The sequence below is a fragment of the Vulpes lagopus genome, chromosome X (genome assembly GCF_018345385.1).
Source record: "Vulpes lagopus strain Blue_001 chromosome X, ASM1834538v1, whole genome shotgun sequence".
Classification (NCBI taxonomy): domain Eukaryota; kingdom Metazoa; phylum Chordata; class Mammalia; order Carnivora; family Canidae; genus Vulpes; species Vulpes lagopus.
This window is the reverse complement of record NC_054848.1, coordinates 7,247,843-7,268,591: the sequence shown is the minus strand read 5'-3', so window position 1 is coordinate 7,268,591 and position 20,749 is coordinate 7,247,843. Positions and strand designations below refer to the sequence as shown.

At 44.8% G+C, this 20,749-nt stretch overlaps 1 protein-coding gene across 4 annotated transcripts in view; it reads left to right on the top strand.

The window, feature by feature from the left end:
* Positions 1–20,749, top strand: part of MID1 (midline 1) — a 351,552-nt gene that overhangs the window by 177,037 nt on the left and 153,766 nt on the right. For 2 of the 4 annotated variants that reach the window (XM_041740835.1, XM_041740831.1), the window contains exon 1: positions 11,775–12,055. The exons of the other annotated variants lie outside the window; for them this stretch is intronic. The gene's annotated coding sequence lies outside the window, so the exon portion shown is untranslated. Of the gene's footprint in view, positions 1–11,774; positions 12,056–20,749 lie in introns of those variants that run through there. 4 annotated transcript variants of the gene reach the window in all.

The window sequence follows — 20,749 nt, the reverse complement described above, 5'->3', positions numbered from 1 at the left end:
ATCGGTGGGCTCCTAGCTTTATGACTTCAGTGGGTCACTTTGCCTCTCTGTGCCTCAGTTTTTACTCCTGGGAAATGGAGATAATACTAGTTCCCATTCACGTTGGCGGGGGGGGGGGGGGAGGAGAATTTAACATGCTCATAAGCATCTGGCATTTAGTAGGCACTCAGTAAATGTTAAATAGCATTATTTTTACACAAGCTGCTTTATTCAAATCATAATAGCGTTGAGGGAGAATAAGCAGATGGGCCGTATTCACACAGTTATTAAGTGACAAAGTTGATATTTGGACTGAGGCTGTTTTTGGAATCGGTGCTCCCAGCCACATTGCTCTACTGCATTGATTGGGAATAATAAATCATGTATTTATGGGCAATGTTTTCTTCCTTGTGTAGTATAAACTTTTTGGCTTGGTTTGCATATCCCTGGACCTTCTTTTCATCTGGATGATTTTACAAAGCCTTCAGACTCCTCCTCCCACAGGAGACTGATGTAGGGAAAGGGCCCCTCCTCCGAACAGCTTCCCTGCTGTTGACCCCATGTCAGTAAATGGTGACTCCATCTCTCCAGCTGTTCCAGAAGAGAACTTGGAAGTCACCCTAGTGTCTACTCTTTAACACATCCACTCTGTCAGCAAATCCCATCGGCTTGGCCGTCTCAATGCATCCAACATCTACCCAAGCCTCCCTATCTCCACTGCCATGCCTGCCCCAGTCTACCACCGTCTCTGACCTGGTTGACTTAGTTGACCAAAAAAGCATCCTCGGCAACCTTCCTTCTGCCCAATAGAGCCCAGCAGTCACCCTGAACTCTAGAAAGTCGATTGGCTGTTATCACTCCTCAGCGCCAGTGCCTCAGAGTCTCCCCTGCCTTGCTCTGAAGAAAACCCAGAACTCTTCTGGTGATCTACTAGACCCTACATGACCCACAAAAGCTACCCCCTTCAACACACACACATGCACACAGGAACTTGCGTGCTCTTGAACGTTCTTGAAGCTCAGCTCCTACCACTGTCACCCTTGCTCACTCTGCTCCAACTGTGACAGGCTCCTTGAGTGAAGTTTGCCCTGGCCTTAGAGTATCTGCAATTATTGCTCCCTTGGCTTGGATAACTCTGTCTCACCCATCACCGTGGCCCAAAGTCTTGCTTCCTCACTTCCTTAAAACTCTGCTGAAATGTCATCCTATAAAATATCAACTTCCCTACCCCACCGTACCCCAGGACCCCCTTCTCCCTGACCAGAACTTCTATCACCATCAGACCCGCTCTGTAGTTCTTTGTTGCTTTGTCTCTGTCGCTCCACTAGAAGGGATACTGAGGAGGGCAGCCCTCGGCCTGTTTGTATCTGTCTGACTCCCTCTCCAGCACCTGAAACAATGCCTGCCATGTAGTAAGCACTCAATAAATACTTGCTGAATGAATGATGGCCCATTCGGGCACCAGGAAAGTATGCCGTCACATCTTTGTCAGCATGGGGTGAAGGCATGAGAGTCCTCAGCCTCTTTTTCTTGTAGAAGTCCTTTCTTTACACTTGAATTCATAGGGATTTACAGCTATCTATATGTTGCTGAGGAAATCAGTGGCTAAATCACCGATGCACCAGCTACTTTTGAACAAGGAAGAGCCCTCCGCAGGCTGCATGCATTCCTAACTGTGGAAATGAATCGCAGAAACATATTCCAGTGGGAAAGCCTTTGAGAAATTCTGAACGGAGAAGGAAAACCTCATTTACAGTCTTAGAAAAATTCACATCCTGCCCCACATAGCACAAGAGTGACACCTCTTTCCATGAGGAATGCCCCATCAATAGGCATATGTGTGTTTTCCCGCCATCTACAAATGATTTAATGAACACAGCCCAAATTTGGAGAGCGACTATAGGAAAATAAAAATCACTAAAGTGCTTCAGTGTGTTTTCAAAGATAATGGTAAACTCCTGATTTACCTTGTAGGTGCAGTGTGAGATACTTTGGGAGGTGGATTGAGGTTGGCGATTTCAGAACCAAATGGAAATCCAGGTGGGGAATCCCAAATAGTCCTGTATGAGGCACGGGGGATGAGGGAGTGTTGTGGCCACTGACGCACGGGCATGCTGGGTTTTGATGCCTCTTTCCAAAGAAGAGCTGCATCTGGAACGGGGTGGGGGGCAGTGCCATGTACTGGAAAGAACATGAGATTTGGAGTCAGAGAGAGATGGGTTCCAGTTTCTCATATACACACCAGCAACTTAGCTCCTTCTTCAAGAGGGCCTGACACATAACTGGTCCACAGAGATCTGGGATTCCTTTTATTTCCTCTCGTTCCTCTCAGCACCAATACCTCCTGGCGGGCTTTATTGTATTTAATAGCACATCTCTCTAGGGCAGGCATCCACTTCTTTTTCTTTTTTGTTTTTAAAGATTTTATTGATTTATTTGGCAGAGAGAGCAAGTGAGCACAAGCAGGGGGAGCTGCAGGCAGAGGGGGAGGTAGAAGCAGGCTCCCCGCTGAGCAGGGAGCCTGACTCTGGGGCTCAATCCCAGGACCCTGACATCGTGACCTGAGCCGAAGGCAGATGCTTAACCGACTGAGCCACCCAGGTGCCCCACGGTGTCCACTTCTTAATTTAAGGTTTAACCAAGTTAGACCTCTTAGAGCAGAGTGCATCAGCTGGTTTTGAATTCCTTTAACTGGGTTAATTTGCCCAGTTGAAGAAAAGTATAGCCAGTTGGTTGTTTTCTAGAGGTGACCATAATGAAATTATTTTTTCCCCACACAGATATGGTTTAGGAGAAATGTCAGTAGGGCTTTTTGATACAACATAGATAAAGCCGATAATGCCACAAATAAGGGTACGGTTATCTTGTTCATTGTACCATGTTCTTTAAATCACTCACGTTAAAATGATTTTAAATAGTGGCACCACTTATAAAGTAGACAAGCAATGTAGGCTCTTCCTTTTGGAAATTATTAAATCGAAGGAGAAATAAAATGAAGCTTCATTTGAATGCAGCTCCTCAGATATTTAAGAGAGCTCTTTAGTAAATACGGAGAAAGCCAAGGCACTGAGACCCAACGTTCGCATTTTTTTCTTGCTGAGACTCACTATGTTTATCTTGCATCTTGTATCAGGGGAATAGTAGAGGGAAGCCTAGCTCAGTATGGGTGAATTTTCATAAGTGGCTCCCAGCAGAGGAAAAACTCACGGTGAGCTTCCTAGTTATAAGGAAATAAGGGCAACTATTCTTTCTTGGCTGTGAAAAGAGAGTAAAAAAACCCAGCCCAATCTGTGTCTAGCAAAGGAGAGAGGCATGTAAGCCATGATTCTGGCTCATCGTGAGGTTTTCCTCTGCTGGGAACCACTTATTGAGTAGTGCCAATCAGGGGAAAAAATACAGCCATTTCAGCAGTCTTTCTGTGCATCTGAGAAGTGTCAATCTAAAGGATAAAGCATTGTCTTTCTACAGGCAAGGAGCGCAAATCCTGTTCAAAGCTTCTTTTGATTAAAATTTCTATTCACCTTCTGTCCATGTGATTATCAACGAACCAGCCTGATTTGCTTGTTTCTAACATAGAAAAACTGAGATCTGATTCACAAAAGTAAATGTGTTTTTAATCTCTAAGGCTAATTTAAAAATCAGCTTTGAGCATTAAGATATTAAAGGTTTGAGAGACTAACCCTTTTCTTATATAAGAAAAAGAAGAGAGAGGAAAGAATAAGAAGTGGTAATAATATAGAGTAACCAGCTATTCCTAGCCATCCTTAAGCCCAATTTTGGGGGAAAAAATGAGTTTAAGTCAAGAATGATGCCAATTAGGAATAAAAAGAAAATGTTTTTTTTAAATTAGTCTAATGAATTATTAAGACAGCTGGGTTGTAGAATTTTGATTCCCGGAGATCTGAAAGAAGGTTAGTCTAAAACAGCTTAAGTCAGGGCTGTCTGATATATGTATTTCCCACTACACATGGCAAATCAGTCATAAACTCTGAGCAAATTAAATCTGTGGTGGGGAAAAGAGGAAATGCCAATCAGATCATATGTGCGTGACGTGGTGACATTGCACTTGAGGTTCAACATGGGCCATCAGGCATGTAACTTCTCGAATGCTCTATTTTGACTCTTTGGTTAACTATGGGCCAGATAATCATAACATACTGCTAATACAGGAAGTGAGTTTAAGGACAAGAAATTGATTTAATCACCAGCGAGTATCTTTTTGTTTATTTTTAATTCATTTTAATTTTTATCAAAGTAATATATCTTCAAAGTACAAATATACTAAAGACTTGTAATAAAAACAGCCATCCCAGTCCATTCTAGGAGCAATCACTTTCAACTTGTAAATATTTCTTCTGATAGGTACTTCCATATTTCCCGTAATATGCTTTTATTGCTCTTTCTCGGTTTATGAATTTTAGACCTTATCTTTCACATCCTGCATAGGATCAGAAAGAAATGACCTCTCTTGCACCACCCTCCTCATCCCACCCCACATCCTCCCAATAAAATTGTGTCAGTTAGGAACTGTGTTCATCTATGAGCCACAGACTCCAAAACATTGGCTCCCACTAATTAGCAGTTTATTTTTCGCACAGAACACAAAGTTCAGGGCTCATTCAGAGACTCAAGATGTCCTCAGGAACCCAGGATCCTTCTGTCTTTCCTGTTTTCCAGCTCTACCACGTGTTCCAGTCTTCTCATGGCGACAGAGTCGCCCCAGTCCCTCAGATATTACATCCGTTCTCCTGGTAGGGAAGTTGGGAAGGGCAACAGGCAAACCGTGTGTCTCTTTTAAGAGCTTTTCCGGAAGCCCTCCACGGCAGCTTCTATTGAAATTCCATAGGCCATGCAATTTCATATCCCTACCCACACCTGCAAGGGAGACTGGCAGATGTTCCTCAGCTGGACACCTTTCTGCCACCAAATACACTGAATCTCTGTTGGGAAGATATGGGGGGGAAGATGGATATTGGATTGGCTTCCAGTCATCTCTGCCGCAGGATCTGTATCAGAGATCCTTGCCGATGTAAGGAGTGTCTTAGGACTGTGCTGCTTTAGGTGCGTTCTTTTGCTTTTCCTGGAATTAATAATAGTATCACCTTTTGCTTATATCTCTGTGTACCTGTTCATCCTCGAATGTCATCTATCAATATCATTTCTTGCCCTGGAGACCTCAGACCGGAATTGTCCATCTTCCTGCTACCGCTTAGATGGGGGTCTTTTTAGGACTGCCACATCTACCATCTTTGCTTCTCTTTATGTTGGTTTCCCTGTTTTCGGAGTCCTGTTGGCTCCTCTTTCTTGGTTTAATTCCCTCCTTTTGCTAAAATATATCTTCGAGTAGAATCCAAAGACAGAGTAGAAGGGATGCAAAAATTTTGAGTCTTTCTATGAAAAAATCCCATTCCATCCTGACATTTGATGAATACTATGACTTGATACAGAATCACGAGTTAGAAATCCAATTCATCTCTGGGAAACGAACTGCAGGGGGGTGGAAGGGGAGGTGGGCGGGGGGTGGGGGTGACTGAGTGACGGGCACTGAGGGGGCACTTAATGGGATGAGCACTGGGTGTTATTCTATATGTTGGCAAATTGAACACCAATAAAAAATAAATTTATATAAAAAATAAATAAATCTCAACCCAGTACTTAAAAAAAAAGAAATCCAATTATCTCAAAATTACATAGCTCCTACCTTCCCAGTGTTGCAGTTGAGAAGCACATAATAAATCTATTAGCAAAATTTCATCATTTAGAGAGAAGAGAGCCTTCTACTGATGGCTGTTTTGAAATTGTCATTATTATTAGTTGCAGCAATTCAGTAAACATTTACTGACTAATTGACCATATCCTGTGTGCTTGTTGTTATAAGGGATATACAACAGTCCATTGGCTAGGCTATAGCCACTCAAACTCTAATCTAGGGGTTGCTGTGAGGACATTAGTAGATATGGTTAACAGCTATAATCAGTTGACTTTACGCAAATTAGACTCTTTGAGAATGTGGGTAGGCTGCATCCAATCAGTTGAAGGCCTTAAAAGCAAAACTGAGGTTTCCCTGAGGAAGAAAAAAACTTTTTTTTAAGATTTTATTTATTTATTAGTGAGAGACAGAGAGAGAGAGGGTAGGGGGGCAGAGACACAGGCAGAGGGAGAGGCAGGTTCCATGCAGGGAGCCTGACATGGGCCTGGAGCCCAGGTCTCCAGGATCAGGCCCTGGGCTGAAGGCAGTGCTAAACCGCTGAGCCACCCGGGGTGCCCGGAAGAAGAAAGTTTGCCTCAGAACTGTAGGATCAGCTCCTGTCAGCCTGCCCTATGGATGTTAGACTTACCAGTCCTCACAATCACAGAAGCCAAGTCCTTGAAATAAATTTCAAGATATATGTTCTATATCCTACTGGTTCTATTTCTCTGGAGGACCCTGACTGATACAGGCCTCACTGACCTCAGAGCCTAGGAAAAGGGTTAATAGGACAAGTACAAAATAAATTATTATAATAGCTTTCTAAATTTAAGCACAAAATTGTAGCAAAAAAAGTAGATGACTTAGAAATTGAAGAATTACTTCGGGGAAGTAGGATATCAGCGTGTTGACATGAAGCAGAAGGTTTAATTGGGAGTGTAGAGAATATCTGACAGCAGGAGGAGTATATAAAAACCATCGCCAAGCTCATCCATAAACCTTTACCACCTTACTGAGAGGAAGGTAATGAAGGATCAGCCATATTTAATCCATGAACAAAAACTAGGAAATGTCAAAATATTTCCCCTCTAAAAGCAGAAATTATTAAATAGTTATGATTAAAATTTTAAATAGCATGATTTGTTTTAATTCCTTAATTTTCAAGTGAGGAAACATCAAGTTCAGTGTATTGAAAACCCTGACCGGTGACCAGTTAGTCAGCTCTGGGCTGTCTGCGAGTCTGTCCTTAGGGTACGTTCTCCAAAACCATTTCTCACAGGATGCCTCTTCCTTCTGTGTTTGTATTCACAGATTTCTTTCCTTGTTTCCAGAGTCTGTCATCCAAAACATTCGCACAAGCAACTGTTACAACAACCTTTCCCACTCATCCATCAGGTTGCTACCACAAAGTACTACAGACTAGGGGGCTTGTAGACAACAGACATTTATTTCTCACATTCTGGAGGCTGGAAGCCCCAGATTAAGGGGTGGGCACGTTGGGTAGAAGGTAAGAGCCTGCTTCCTGCTTCAGCCAGCTGTCTTCTTGCTGTCCTCATGAGGTGAAGGGGTGAGATAGCTCTCTGGGATCTCTTTTACAAAGACCCAGTCTCATTCATGAAGCTCCACCTTCGCCTCCCAAAGATAGCACCTCACCTCCTAATACCATCACAGTAGGGGTTGGGATTTCAAAAGAGGCATTTTGGGAAGGACACAAACATTCAGTCCATAATTTGCCCAACTCTCCCCTGAAAAATGTGGGCCTTCAGGTGTCAGTTGGTTTACTTGAAGTCCTTCAGCCAGCTCACCGGCCACAATGACACCAAAAATGGACTCCAAATGGCATCTATGACCTGTGCTTCTGTTAAGCCACAATGCTTCCATCAGCCAACTCCAGGAAACAGGCGTAATGAGTACCTACACCCAACGAGGAGAAACTTGTTGCTGTTCTGTGACATCCTGTAAGAATTCTAGGTGGGCTTTTCTTTTTCTAACCAGGGCCTTGTGTTGTTGTTGTCTTAAACTACCTTGACCAATTATTTCAAGTACAGTATTCCTCAGATTTTCCTTTGCTGCCATAGGTATAAAGCAACTGGGCTTCTGGAACCTCTGAAGGAGAGGAAATACACTCTCTTCATAGACCCAGAAGACTGCGCTCTGATCGAGCACACTTTCCAGGTGGCTGACTAGGCAATTTCACCCTGGTTTTCACTGACTTTTAATGGTGCATCCTGATGGGTATTTCAATAAACTATACAAAGTTACTGCTGGTCAACAATTATTTACTTATACAAATGCTGATCCCATGTGCTTTGACCCTGATAGAACACAGAAAGACGGGGCATGCATCCTGCTAGTTCTCCTGTGAGGTGCCAGGCGAATGCCTGCCCATGTCCAGTAGGGCCTTCCCAGGGCCAACTGCCTAAGCGCCTATGTGACATTGACTGTGCGGGTCTGTTTATTACCGAATCTGCACATAACTACACAGGACTGTTGTCTAGGCTACTTTTTAAGGAATATCCGTCAACACTGCAACATCCCTTCAGCTGTCATTTGCAAACACTGTTTATCACACACTGCAGGAGAGGACATCTTCTCCTTTGGTCAAGCATGTTTCTTTACCTGTTTCACTTTACTTGCTCACACTGGTCCCAATAAGTGGATCGAATGCTCACTTAATGGACAACCCTCAAGGGGCCATTTATTTCATTTAGAAGTTTTAAAAATTATACCAAAAAAAGAAGTTTTAAAAGTTATATTTGTTTATTTGTAAATGAAAAAGAGTTCATTTTTTACACCACCCACTTTCTTTAGGCGTTTCCGGAACACTTCTGGAGACAGCATATTTTACTTAACAAAAAGCAGAGTAATCCTAATCCCAAACAAGTGATTCCTGGTACAGCAATTTGTAACAATAATTTCCATTGTCTCAGTGATCTTGTCTGTCCACCTTAGCCCAACAATGGTGATGTCTACTTTTTTGATATTTTGGTGGAGAGAAAATGGTGCGTGTTTGCAAAGAACCTGGCAACATGCTTGGCTCACACTAGGCACTCGTAAGTGCTATTTGTTAACGACACCACCAGTAGCATTCCTGTCTTTGTGCATAACGAGAAGAGAGTAGAGATGACCATCATCAATTACTGTCTCTCTTACCAGTGGAAATGCCCTTCCATATACCTCCCAGAGGTTATTGTATATATTCCTCCTGGAGATCTTTGTAATCAATAGCTGATAGGATGTGCAAGTTTGTGGATGCAAAAGCGTGTGATGCCTTCATATAAAAACATAAAAAAATATGGTGTCTCACAAATACATCCATGAAGCCGAGGCTCTGTTTAGAACAGGCTTCTAGTCTTTCACTCTGGTCTGTTTATGGTGCTCAGATGTGGGAGTTTTAGGATGGAAGATGGCATTATGCTTATTGTTTTCATAAGTACAGAAGAGATATAACATTATGGTAAAAAGGTAACCGTAAGAGTTTCGGTTTCTGTGGATGAGGCAGTGGCAGCAATCAGATTGGTGTCCGTGTCTCGGAGAAGCTGCACATTGCATTGCGTTTTCTCTCTATGCACATTGGTTGACCACCTGCTACACAGCAGGTACAGTGCAAGTGGCTGGGGTTACAAGATGAATAGGACGCCATCCTTGCCCTTGAGAGCGTTACAGTTTAACAGGAGAGAGACTCGAGAGTCGATGATGACAGTACCGCATGGAAGTGACAGCAGAGGTGTATTACGGTTTGCTCAAGCTGGTGCTTATCATCTCCTGATTGGGCACCACTCTTTCCAACTTGGAGTTCGGCGTCCTCATGGTGGGAAAGGAGGGAGTGTTTACACTACGGAAATTGGCAAAGGCTACTACAAATCCTCGGGTTTTTTGTTGTTGTTGTTGTTTTGAAAGCTGGTTGTTAAACATTTACCAGCACACCACCTGGGTGTCTGTGAACTGCTTTATGAGCATAGAGGAGGGAAGGGATTAATCTGTCCTGGGGCATTGGGGAAAGCACAGAAGAGGGGGTGACATTTGACTTTGTAGGGTGGTAGGGGAGTAGGCTAAAGGAGAAGAAAGATGGATGGAACTTTGAAAGGGCACAGTGATGGTGAGAGCAAATCCCAGCTCACATTTACCTTTGGGATGATGACTGCAGAAGGCAAAATGCAGTTGTCACAGAAGCTTCTGTTGAAGGTGAGAAATTAGATGCGCCTTGGGATTTAACTGGAGTGATACTGAAAGGCAGCAGCTCTGGGTAGCTCCCTATGTCCCGGGGCTGAGGGCATACCTGGGACGGTATGTCTCAAAGTGAATCAGAGTCCTGTGATGGTGGCACCAAAATGTAGATTCCCAGCCTCCTCTTCAAACCTACAAATCAGATTCCCCTGGAACAGGAGCAGACCTTTGGGATTTGCATTTTTAACAATCTCCCCAGAAGTTTCCTCGCACACTCTAGGTTGAGAACCAATATTCCAGAGCCAGTACATCCATGGTTCTCAATTTGGTGTGATTTCACCCCCCTCCCCGGAGGACATTTGGTAAATGGTTACTATTGTGTGTCATGGCTGTGAGAATGCCACAGGCATCTAGTGGGCCTAGACCGAGGTGCTGTTCAACACCCAACAATGTACAGCACAGCACCCACCGTGGAGAATGATCCAACCCCAAATGTCAGTAGTGCTGAGGTTGGTCTAGGTCATAAAGAAGGGCTTCGAAATAAGCACAAGTCAGCTTATGTCACTAGGTGGGGCCTTAGCCTACTAAGGTGGGGGGCTGGGGTGGGGTTAGGGACCTCTGAGTCCAGATATTGGGCCGCTGCGTTTTCACAGAACTGGGCAGAGTTCATACCTACTAAGCCCATGTAGATGACACTCTTGAAATTGCCCATTCATGATCTGCTAACTTGTTATTTTTTAAAAAGATTTTATTTATTCATGAGAGACACACAGAGAGAGGCAGAGAAACAGGCAGAGGGAGAAGCAGGCTCCATGCAGGGAGCCCGACGTGGGACTCGATCCAGGGACTCCAGGATCAGGCCCTGGGCTGAAGGCGGTGCTAAACTGCTGAGCCACCTGGGCTGCCCTAACTTGGTATTTTTGCCTCTGATACAGGGATTTAAAAATATTCACTGAATTACTCTCACAAAATTTTAGTCACTTCTTTGGGGAGGGGGAGGAATATATATATACCACTGGCGCTACACAAAGTAGTCTTTGCTCGACTTGCACTTTTTTGAAATTCTAAGGAAGATTTGCATTGAAATCACACTGGTTAAGAGTTGAATTAAGTTACTGTTTATGTAGAGTCAAGAAAGCGAACTTTGGGACTTGTTTTTAAGTCCGGGTTTAAGTTCTACTGAGAGGATGGCCAGCTAGGTCCCGGTTGGTTAATAAGGTCACCAGATCAGCTCTGTTGGTAAGGCAGCCGCGGTGAGCAGTAGGTACACTTACCTTCGACATTTTCTTCTTAAGGAAACATCAGTGTTTCTTTTTCTAGTAACAGTGTTATCTGAAATCATGCCTTGGGCACTCAACAGATAGATTCTTGGTCCTTTGTTGCATTTCAACAGATTTGTGTGCAAGTTCCCATTTAGATTTGGGTTTGTTTGTTTGTTTGTTTGTTTGTTTTAGACTGGAAGTACAGTTCATCTATATGGAAATGAGGCAGGTGCGTGTTTGAGTTAAGGTGTTCTGCATAATAATCTGGATTCCTCCCCCCCCCCCATCTTTGCCAAAGTAGGACTTGGTGCAAAGACACCCTTTTCAAGATATGGGTGGGTCCTGAATGTTGCACTTTTCTGGCCAGAGTAGTTGTGCACCTTCCAAATGCTTTCGTGCTTTTTAAGGAGCTCCTAAAAGCCAAAGGCCTTAGGGCCCGGGCTGGTTGAGTTAGGCTTTGAGCCGATGCAGAGCATGGAGATAAGAATAGAAGTCATCCTTTACTTGGGGAGCGTTCGCAGCGTTTCCAGCTGCTTCCAGCCATTTAAATCCCGAAAGCTCTCTAATCCTCGCGGAGGCAGCATTTCTGGCTCCCAGGACCCACCCCTTTCTCCTGATTGGCGGGGCTCCTCTGGGGCCCAAGCCAGCCACCTACGACGTCTCTGAGACCCGATTTGAAATAAGAGCCAGGCGGTCCTCGCTTCCCTGAGCCCGACTTTTCATAGGCTGGGGAAGAAAAGCTTGAGAAACTTGACATTGTCTTGGGCAGAGTGCGTGTAGCAACAGATCAAAGAAAAAGGAAGAAAACGTGCTCTTTGCTGCCTGTGGATCTCCCTGAGTTGCTTTTGTCTTGCGGGCTTCTGTTGGGTTTGGTGTTTCTCCTCTGAAGACCGCGGCGTGGGCTTCGAGGCAGCTCGCTCCCTGCCGGATGGGTCATGGAATTCTAAACATGAGGCAGGTAAGCGCCCGGGGGCCGCGAGGGCGGCGCAGCCGGGGACCCCCGCGACGGTGCTGGGGCTCGCCGGGCTAGCACATGCCCCTCCAAGTCCGGCCGTTTGCCCTGGAGACGCGGCTGCATTTTCCGAAGGGAACCCGAGAGGCCGATTTTCTGAGCCCCCCCCCGCACCCCCCACCCCCTTCTACCCCCTCCCCACTTTGCCTCTAACGGTGATTGGTGATGTCAGCCAGTCATTGTAAGGGGCTTAAAAGCGGTTTGTAGAATATGTAAATCAATTCCAGTTTGCAGTCGCTGGAATGTATTGTGCAGGATCCATCTCGAGCTTTTAGCCTCCATCCTGCGCTTCGGATTAGAAGAAAGATAACTGAATATCCTGAAAAAGAATTACACGGGGCGTCTTATCTCATTTCGGCTTCCCACTCTGAGCACTTAACTGCGTTTGCGGCTGAGAAGGCGGAACCGGCCTCAAATGAGCACAGACAGCCCTTCCAGAAAAATGCAGATTAATTTTTCTGTTCCAGCAGTTTTGAAACTGTGTTGCTTCTGGACGTGAGAAGACAACCCCGAAGCAGTGAGCTGAGCAAGGCTCGGGATTACTTAAAATGAGTCTTTGAAAGGAATTCTAAGCAGGCGGCTCCTTCCGTGGCTTCGGGGCAGAATGATAAAATTCCTTATCAGCCCAGGCAGAGGTTTACCATTAAGGAAGGAAAAGAAAAAAGTGGGCGTACGAAGCCAAGGGTGTAATAGCCACGGGTGCGATTTCCAACTTCTTCCAACTCACGGGAGACTCTGATGTCAGTATGTACACGGGAAGACCCCTGCTCCTAGAAAGGGAAGTCGAGACTGGGAACGGGCTGCTAGGCTGCCCAGGGCACACAATTACTAGAGGGTGTTAATTGCTTTTGCCAGTTCTCAACAAATCTGGGGAGGAAAAGTTAGCATCTGTCTCACCACCAGAAAAGCTCTGCCTTTTTTTTTTTCTAAATGGGTTCGGCACCCCCCGCCCCCAGCACTTTGGGATAAGTGCTTTGCATAGGAAGCCAACTTTCCCTTTTGGGGCGGGGGTGGGGGGTGGTTTAGAACTTTCTGTTTCCTGCCGCCCCGGGCGGTGGTGCGGAGCCCCTGCTGAGCGGGGCGCGAAGACCCTCCGCCGCTTGTGCCCCAAGCAGGCGTGGTAGGCAAGTTCCCGTGAGTGCAGAGAAGCACATTTACACGAGCAAGTGCCGTGTGTGTTTTCAATGAATTGCCCCTGCCTCTCTGGACACTGTGGGGCCAAGGCTCACTTGCTTTCAGTTGTGCAAACCCACAACTGACCCCGTTCTTTTTATGCCGGGTCGGATGGGGGGAAGGAGCAAGAGGCCCAAATGGAAAGGATCTAAAAGGCAAAAGAGGAGCGCAAAACATTTTTGACAAAGGTCCTTAGCTGGAACAAAGGAGTCATTTGATCCTGTGCAGGGCCACCTGTCCTCTCCTTGGTGATGTCTGAGCTCAATTTTCAGAATCCCTGTTCCCACACAATCCCTGTGGAACGGCGGCACTCCCCGTGCCTGATGCCAGAGGCATGCTGTCCGGCTTGGCATGACTTCCCCCATGCCTAGCTCGCTGTGGCATTCGCGTGAATTGGAATTCAGCCCGGTATTGAAGTTTTAAGGGTACGCATGTAATAACTCCTTTGTTACTTAGTGAATGAACGACTTTTTAATCCTCTGACTCTGTGTGTCTAATAATTTTCTGGCCTGTTCGGAGGGTGCGGTGGGGGTGGGATGTCTCAGGGTGGGGGAGGAGTGGGCGGAAGGGGGGCAGAGGGGGAGACTCATTGCTCACCCAAAGAATCAGGGCAGTCCAGCGTTTCAGGAATCTAGCACATTGTTCCACAGCAGCCAGAACAACAATGTAGAGGGGATGGTGGAGTTATTGGCGTGGATTAATCCTAACTTTATTTGAGTTTCTCTTGGGGCAAACTGCTGCGTCCAGGCTGGGTGAATCGCACCCACCAGCCAATTTGCCATCCCAGCCCGGCGGCCCCAGCCGGATTTGCAGCGTTAACTATCTAGCAGGTCCGTGTGTCATCAGCTCAGCAATGAAACCCAATCTCTTCTTCGCTGAGGAGTGATCCGTCCTGAGGGCTGCACAACCCTGAGCAATGGTGCGGCAGCCAAGAGACCCCTGCCACGTACCAGGCATAGCAGGTAGCCAGGAGCTGCCAGCAGAATTAGAAAGCTGCCTGCCTGGAGATGAGATTCAGAGGGGTTTTGCTTTCTGCCAGGGTGGCAGGGAAAAAAACCCCACGTAGAAGGGTAATATTATTTAAGGGTTCCTAAGGTCACGCTGAGTTAGGACAAAAGCAAAGTGTAAACCTGGTTTGCCTTTATCAGGAAGTAATTTCAACGTGTGTGCCAATCTTTCTCTGCACTCTGATCATAAATGGGAAACTTTCCTGAAACTTCCTTGAGAAGGAATTTGCTGTGTTCCCAGGCAAAAGGAAAGGCATGGCCACCTGTTGTAGAGGCCCAGCCAAAAACAACAGGTTTGCCTGTGGCATTCCCGCAACTGCAAATATCCTCCCCAAATAGCGCACCACTCATTGTCCCTGCACATGAGAAGAACAAATAATTCTTTTTCGGGCTGGAAAAAAAAATCAGCTTCTCCAGACAGAACTGCCTACCAGACCTATTTTGTGTTTTTAATATCCTGATGACTTTCCAAAACGCTCTAGGAGGAGAAGGTGCCCACTCTGATCTCTGATAGACTAAAACAAATCATCGCCTTACAGGGTGCCTTCCAGTGTGAAGGGAAAAAATTAGGTAGTTAGCCAATGCTTCAAGCAGCTGCTCAGTTCTTGCAGAGCTGGCGTGGTGCTATTACAAGGAAGCTGTGACTCGCCTGTTTTGCATTCTTCAGATTGGAATTAAAATGCCCAAGGACATCTGGTTTAATAATGAATGTCTTTGTATTAATCTTTCCTTTGAGGATTAGGAAGTCCTTTACGAACATGATCTATTTATTCTCTGTCACATCCCCAGGAGAGAACGAGGTGGCAGTTTGATCCTCATTGAACAAATGGTGAGGTGAAGGCAGAGATGGGCGAAGCATAAAAGACACACAGCAAATTAGGTGCGCTTCTGTCCATGGATCCTACCCACTCCGAAAGACAGGCTACCTGTGCGCCCGAGGCTCGGAATCAGAAGTGACAGGGCTTAAAACAGGACCCTCCTACTGCGTCCTTTTTCTTACCGGTCTGTAACCAGCACGTAGCGTCCCAAGTATGTTTTATGGTTCCCTTCATTTGAAAGTCAAGCCTATAAAAGTTTAAAAGGCATTTCTGTTCTCATTTGTCCCAACATTGAGATAGCAAGATATGGTAACTAACCGGAATTTCAAATATGTATCTGAGAAATGTTCCCTTTCAACAGCTGTTTCAAGTTTTTGCACGTGGTTTGGAGGTTGGTTTGGAGGTCCAGGGTCTTCGACACACGTTGAAATGTTCATGCCTTCCCTGCTCTCTCTCCCTTGCAGGGAATTTATTAACCATAGGACTTGCTGTCAATTAAAGCTTCTTATTGGTCGTTTTGAAATATTCCAGTTGGCTTTTCCTTGCCATTCGTTAGGACATGGGTTCGTAGTTTGCTTGGCTATGGCCCGCATAGGCTGTGGGCAAATCCTTTAATTGGTAGGTGCATGTTATCCGCAGACATTCCAGCAAGTTTTAAGGCTAAGTGTGTATGTGGATGTCTCCTGGCTTTGATCCCTTGTGTGGTAAATAGACATCCAAGGTAGCTATGGCAACCTGGACTGCACGGTGTTTTGTGAAGGGGGGGCGGGATTGGTCACCCGACAAAGAGTAATTGAATTTGTTCGATGAGGAAAAGGTGAGGCCCATCAGGACATTTTTAACCCGCACGATCTGAGGATCCCAGTTCATCCAAATCATGTGGATTTTTTTCTCGATGGGCAAAAAGAATGAGTGGTTAGCCACGACCCAAGTATTCTGCAGATGAAATTTAAATGCTTTCCAGTCAAACGGTTGCTACTTCCAAAAAGCAACTTATGAAACGAAAGGGAAAGCCAACATATTACATCAATATCTCTGTTGTACTTGGTGTTGAGCGTTTGCATTTTGAGAATTTGGTGGGATTTTCCAAAGAAAGGCCGCAGTCCGGTCGGGCGGTGTGCATTTCAGTTATCCACCTGCAGAGGTCAGGCTTGAAGTGTGTATGACGGAAGGCCAGGCCGGCGGTGGACGCCGCTGGGAGCCAGATCAGAGTCCGGGAGAATTGCCCTGCTTATTTGGAACAATTAGTTAGCGATTCTTTAATCTTGTGACCAAAGCCACGATGAAAATGAGTTCATTCAAGGAAGAGAATATCAAATACTCTGTGATTAAAGAAAGGGCTACAAAGCCAGGTCAAACAGGAATCTAATCTCCCATTTAGACATGGGATGGTTTTATCAACATGATTCTTTCTGGCTCATTATCAACTCCTTTTATTTCACATGAAACTCATCTCGGGGTTTTGTTCTAGAAGGTTGCTTGCCTAGTTTTATGACCTGGCACGTCCTAGAAATTTATTTCAGTGAAAGGACAAAATATTAGGGACCCATCTGGATCCACAAGATCCCCGCCCCCCTTCCCCCCACCCCCCACCCCGGAGGAAAATATCCCTCAGACACAGATTAGGATGGTTAATGGCCTCCAGAAAGTCTGGTCGTGTTAAAGAGGTCAGAAAATTGCGGCACTGGAAAAAAAAATGTTTAGAGAAGACTTTCCGAAAACAAAACAAAACAAGCAAACATAAAACTAAGAACTTATCTGCTCTGTGCTATAAAAGAAGTTTTGGCTTAAAACGGCATAAACAGTGGAAGATGTACTGATCATTTGTAGTGCAAGTGGATTTAAAGGTTTTATATACAGTCAACTGTTTATGATGAGTATAATACAGAGGCTCTCCTGTTCTTACATTATTCAAGGACATTTACTGAGTACTTATAGAATTAATATATTCAGTAGTCCATTCATTTAAGCTACTTTAAATGATTATTATATGCCTTTCTGGGCTACAAACATGATTTTAATATGATCCCTGCCCTCAAAGGACTTTTGATCTGATATATAGTTCATTGTACCAGTAGCATAATGTAAGTTATTCGTGGGCAGAATGCCTGCTTCTTAATAACTATACTTGTATGGATAAGGATCTACTTGATAAATTGATGGTAGCCAAATATTTCTTGAACTTTGGAGACTTGACAAGTGATTTGGATTTGTGAAGATTAGTTGATTTTTAGCTACATATCCATCTGTAGAAAGTTACGAATTCCTAGTTAAAATACACTTATCATCATCATTATTTTTTTTAAGATTTTATTTATTTATTCATGAGAGACACAGAGAGGGAGAGAGGCCGAGACACAGGCAGAGGGAGAAGCAGGCTCCATGCAAGGAGCCTGGGACTCCAGGATAATGTCCTGGACCGAAGGCAGGCACCAAACTGCTGAGCCACCCAGGGATCCCCATTTATCATAATTATTAAGTAGCAATTTAACCAATTTTTATCAATAGAGGAAAATAACTCCAAGGCAGTCCCCAATCTAGGAAGACCTTATGCTCTAAGAGTTTGTCCTTTGAAACCCTGGATGTTTTCCAATGAGAAATGATTCCATTTCCAGAACTATCTTAAAAAATAACCAATCGGATTGACGTCAGATTCAGTTCTGAGTTTCGAGGACATGTTACACGGGCTGGAACCCAGAAGGAGAGAGTTACCATTACTTTGGTAATTCTTGAAGTGGGTAAAGTTTACACTAGTGTTTACACCTTTCCTTCTCCATCTTTCTGATACCTTCTGGGTCCCATTGGGACCCCCTATCCTAATACACAGAGACTTGAGTTTCTTTAATGGCCCAACCTCGCCCCTGCCCTGCCCCACCTCCAAACCACACTCCTACTTCCTTCCTCTAGACAATGGCCTCCACCAGGTGTTGGGGAAGGAGCAATATGGATGAGCTAAAGCTCATGACTCAGGCTTTCAAACCTCAGGATGGATCTTGGAGAAAAAGCAGTAGAGCCTCGAGCTGTAAAAATCACGATTGCCCTTTGCAGGACAACGTCAGTGGGCAGGGTCATGCCTTTGGCAGATGGGACTTGCAGATGTCTCCACCCGTGAGTCCCACCTCTACACTTATTCTTTTCTCAGCATCTTGCTTCAACTTATGGACCCACTGAGGTCTTGGTGAGTGACGGCCAGGGAAACACAGGGAGCCAAGTGAGGGGACAGTGAAACGGAGCACGTGGGGGTTTGGCTTGCTTGTAAGGATGCTCTTCGTAGACTGAGCAATGTCTATTGGATTAGAATAAATGGAAAGAAAAAGAGCCGGAGCTTCCTCTTATCAACACAAGTATTTTTTTTAAGATTTTATTTATTTATTCATGAGAGACACAGAGAGGCAGAGACACAGGCAGAGGGAGAAAAAGGCTCCCTGTGGGCAGCCAGATGCAGGACTCTGATCCCAGGACCCCAGGGTCATGCCCTGAGCCACCCAGGCACCCTCACACAAGTATTTGAAATGGTGTGGATGTTTCCAGTTAATTATTTGTCTACCAATCTTGGGACTGAGTTATTCAAGAGCAAGGGTTACATCTCAATTACCTTTAATCCCTGGGCCCAAGCACAGTGCCTGGCACACACAGGGAATCAGTAAATATTTTGTGAGCATGTGCTAGATGAATTTTGACAGGAAAGAGCATATTCCAGAAACCATTTTCAAGAGGAAGAAAGGATGTTAGAAGGGTTGGGGAACGGCAAGGGCCGAATGGTTTGACCTGAGAGAAACATGAAACATAAAAGTAGGTTGCAATTGCTTAACCAGGTAACCCATGCGGTTGTGTTCTGGGTGAGGACACAGCCTGGAGCGTGGCCGGCAGCTTTGCTTAGACTCTCCATGATGGGGCTACAGAAGCGGTTAAGAAATGGGATGTGTCCTCCCATAGCTCAAAGCCTAAAAGCAAAACCAGAGTCTGCTTCTTGCTCTCATGAAGCCCAACCTGGTGTCTTAGGCCTTTGGGCCATGTGCAGTTGGTTTATTTTGCCAGGGGAGTGGCACGCCCAAGGTCACTCAGCAACTGAGAGAATGTTTCTGAGAGGAGACTGAAGTCTCCTGCTCTATCCTCTGCACATGGCGGCCACATTTCCTCTACGAAATTTAAGACATATGCTGGACAAAGCATTTTCACTGCTTCTGGGTGTGACAGGCCATCTGAGAGTTATGGTTAAAATGATGAAATAGAAATTTCTGAGACATTTAATGGTTTAGGGAGACAACGGGACTAATACATTTTCAAAGGGTTCACGCAGTAGACTATGTTATCTGTCATATGTCAAGCGGTAGAGTGTGGCTTCAGTTGTATGTATTTTGAAGTGGCCTTCACCAAATAATTAAGAAGAAAGGAGCTGTTTGTGGACAAGTGGAATTTGTTGAATGCTCACTTGCCAATAACGAGATGAATGACCAGATAAAGAAACAGATAAATGGAAGACATCACCAAATATTAGAAATCTTTATTTAGGACATGAGAAGAGTACTGGTGAAAAGTTGAGCACTTGTGGGTTGAAGTTGTCACTCAGAAGAATGCTGTCCCCTCCATCAGGGAGCAAAGGTCTAAGCAGGTTTACTTCTAGAACCTGAGTCTTATGGACTCCCCATCTTACTGTCTTTTGACTACACCATATGCCTTCTGGTAAGATGTAATTTGGGTGTTTTGGGGTCACGGCCTAATTTAATGTGCTGATAAATGCCAAGACGGTTCCAGCGGGGTCGATGGTTTCTAAGGAGTCAAGAATCAGGAAGGACTGTGATCATCCCCTGTAAGGAGCAAATACTATCTGAAAAATCCAAATGGTCACACAGCCTCATCTTTGGATTTTGTGCTACTTTTGTCTACATATTCTTTGCTCTGATTTTAGGTAAGTGTGAACACATCAGAGAGCAAAACCTTAGGAGGATTATGTTTACACAGAAAAAAGTTGTAGGAGCGAGGGGAGTCCCTTTCTCTGTGAATTAATCAGGGGTGCTTTGTGAAGGAAAATGAAATGGAGCAAACAGAAGGGCGAAGCAAGTATGAGTTGTTTTAGTCTGCATCTGGGGAAAGCAGAATAGAAAAATTGGCTACTCACTGATGGACTCAGTTGAGGTTTTTCTCATCGGTCAGGGTGTAAAGAGGATTTCTAAAGAGGTATCGATGCTACCGCCCTCTCCATATGACTCTGGGTGAAAGAAGGAATAATAAAAGTCAGAATAACTGAGTAAGAAAAATTTCGGAGTGGAGGAGAACGTGATAGGAGACGACTAAATAATAAATATTTACTGATCAGTGCTTCTCAGCCTGGAGGAGACACTTCCTGAATATTTTTAACATTTCCCCTTTCTAACATTTCAGCTGTCAGAATGGAATAGTTCACATGTAAACTACATTGTTTTGGTTTAACTAACAAAGAGTGATAAGACATGAATTGTTTGTGACAGCCCCGAACATTGATAACAGAAGACATTAATGCCTGCAGACACAGCCTACATGGTAAAATTCTGGGAGCGAAAATGCTTATTATGTTAGGCCAACATGCTTTGACCTAGTTTTGCTTTCGTGCTTGGAAATTATGTCAGTATTAGTTACATCATCCCCGCGGATGAGCAATTTCA